Source organism: Helianthus annuus, chromosome 13, assembly GCF_002127325.2.
Source record: "Helianthus annuus cultivar XRQ/B chromosome 13, HanXRQr2.0-SUNRISE, whole genome shotgun sequence".
NCBI lineage: Eukaryota > Viridiplantae > Streptophyta > Magnoliopsida > Asterales > Asteraceae > Helianthus > Helianthus annuus.
Window position 1 is genome coordinate 49,378,605 of NC_035445.2, and position 2,683 is coordinate 49,381,287.

The following is a 2,683-nucleotide window of genomic DNA, read 5'->3' on the forward strand; positions in this document are numbered from 1 at the left end:
AGGAGAATTATTTGATTGCTTAATCGGTGACTAATGTGTTTATTGGACTATGTGATTGATTATTTGTGCATGTGTGTGTGTTTGTGTTACAAGACGGCATGGCCTCCTCTTCAGATACTGAAGTGACGGACACCTTGGATCCTTTAGCAATCGTGTCGGACGATGAGATTATGACAGAAAGTGAGGTGCACACTTCGGATACCACCAGCACGGATGAGGATGATTTCCAACTCTTCTCGCTACCCGGTGCTGCCGCCGAGCTCGCTGATGGCCCTTTGGCCGTGGACATACCACTCGTAGAGATCCCTGCCCCCATACCTTTGACCGTTTATCCTGCTTACGATATACTTCTCGAAAGCCGACGCTGATGACGACGCCGATCTGTTTGATGACGAGCCCCTAAAGGATGATGTTCAGGGCGAGGCCCTTCTAGCTGCTGGTGATCTTTTGTTGCTCGCAGATGCTCCCGCTGAGGAGTCACCTGCTCGCTCACCCGTCCCGGACTCTTTCGAGTCTGAGGCCTCCGTATCATCCCACACTCAGAGTGCGCAACACTTTTCTCACGGTTCAAATCCTGATAGGGCATCCGCTGTAGCCCCTGTCCCTAGCTTTGCTTTCGATCACGATGTTGAGGAGGATTCCGATCCTGTCTTTTCCCCAGAATTCGACCAGGAGATCGAGTTTATACCACTGGATCAGCCTATGGAGGACCCGGTTGGTTTAGTCAGCCTTGTTGATCCCATTGACCATGCATTTGATTTAAAATGGCGTTCGATGACCCCAAGCCTGCCATAGCCCCCGAGCCAGTAGTTGCTCCAGACCCCGTATTTGAGCATGATCCTATTCATGCTGACGTACCCGCTGCTGATCCTCGATTAATGATGTAACTATCGATGATCATCCTATTGTTGCTCTACTGTTGGAGGATGAGCATGCTGTTGATGCCCATGTTGATGCCCCTCACATGTTATTGCCCCTTTTCCTGACCCTGTGCCTGTACAGTTCAATCATGCGCCTCTTACAACCCAAGTTGATCCTCGATACGCGCACACCCGAAGTGGGTGGATAGTCGATGACAATGGTTACCCACCTTTCGAGTCTCCTGTGACTCCTGTTTCAACCCCTGTTTCAGTTCCTATGGATGCACTTTTTGTTCCCACACACACCACTGATGCTCGCCACACCGTCACATGGCCCGGAGCCTGCACCCAAGTCAGCTACTACACCCTCTGGGTCAGTTTGATTGTTGCGCCCGCTGAACCTACACCGTTACGAGACCACGATCCTGTTTCTTTTTAGACTGCCAGACATTGCACCCCTTATAACTACCTGCATCAGGCAGCCCCCCCTCATTTGTGGAAAGGTTCGTTTTCCCTTGTGAAGATTAACGCCCATTGCGCCAACGTGCCTAACACTTCCTGTCAGGATATACCCGCACCTCGTAGAGATGCTCCAGGCCGCACTGCTTGCTACATTCACCCCTACAACGCTTGATAAGCCGATTCGGTGGTCCCTATAAACGTACTATGCTAACTATAAACCCTTACCATTTCTCGCATTATGAAGAACACACACAGGATAAGTTGCTCCTGTAACATCAACTACAGTTTAAGGATATGAGCCGCAGAATGTTGGAGCTTGAGCTGACACCACGATCGGCAACTTCAGATACAAAACATAACATAACCAAAAACAGGAGTTAAGCGTCTACATCACAAGACAGCATATTGTCTAAAAAGTTTCTGTGAAACACCACGTCCTCCACTCTGTCTTTCGCCAGCATGCATTGATCTGCCACATACCTCAAGATCCCCTTTTGCGCACTTGACCGTTACTAATACATCGTTCCCAGGATGCTAATGCTCATTTCCTTACTATCAAGCAACAGATCAGCTAGTTACTTTAACGTATATCCTAGCTCGAGGAGGGGTTCACGCATGACGACAGTTTACTTTTCTTTCCTCCTCCACCTCAGTAACCAGTATAGTTGGTTTCTGGATTATGCAAATTGCATTACGCTTGAGTAAATACGCTAATGATAAGCCGGGATTTCGGAGGCTTTTGAGTACCACGTCTGACTACGTAATTTAGATATGCTGATATGCTTGTTGGGCAGGGGTAGGGAGACCCGGTGACCCTGATGATGCGATACCTTTTGTAAGACGATGAAGTCGAAACCGGAAAACGATGGGAACCAATTGCCATTAAGCACGTGCTAAAACATTATGGCCAATAATCAATGAAAGCTCAGTCGCCATGTTATTACTGAATGCGATCAGTAACGCCTATATGCGTACCAAACATTTTAATACTACATGATTACTTGCTATACTCTCATTAAACGAAACCCTCAAATTACGTACGAATGTTATGATTTTGATGCAATGTGCTTGCCCGCTTAATGAAAACCTAATCATAAGACGTGATACCAGTATAACGGGAATGTGCTATGACTGAGAAACACATGTTTGTTTGATACACTTTCGGTAGACATGATACTTGCTTGATAAATTGCGTGATGTGTAATATGATGACTTAAATATGTGTGATACATGTGTTCCAAACGACTATTTACGTTCCCTGAAATGAAGATACCCAACTAACACGAACTTCTTCCTAGAAGATGTCGCATCAAGAAATCACCCGACTAACTGAGGCAGAATGGTTAGCGTACGCCTCTCGA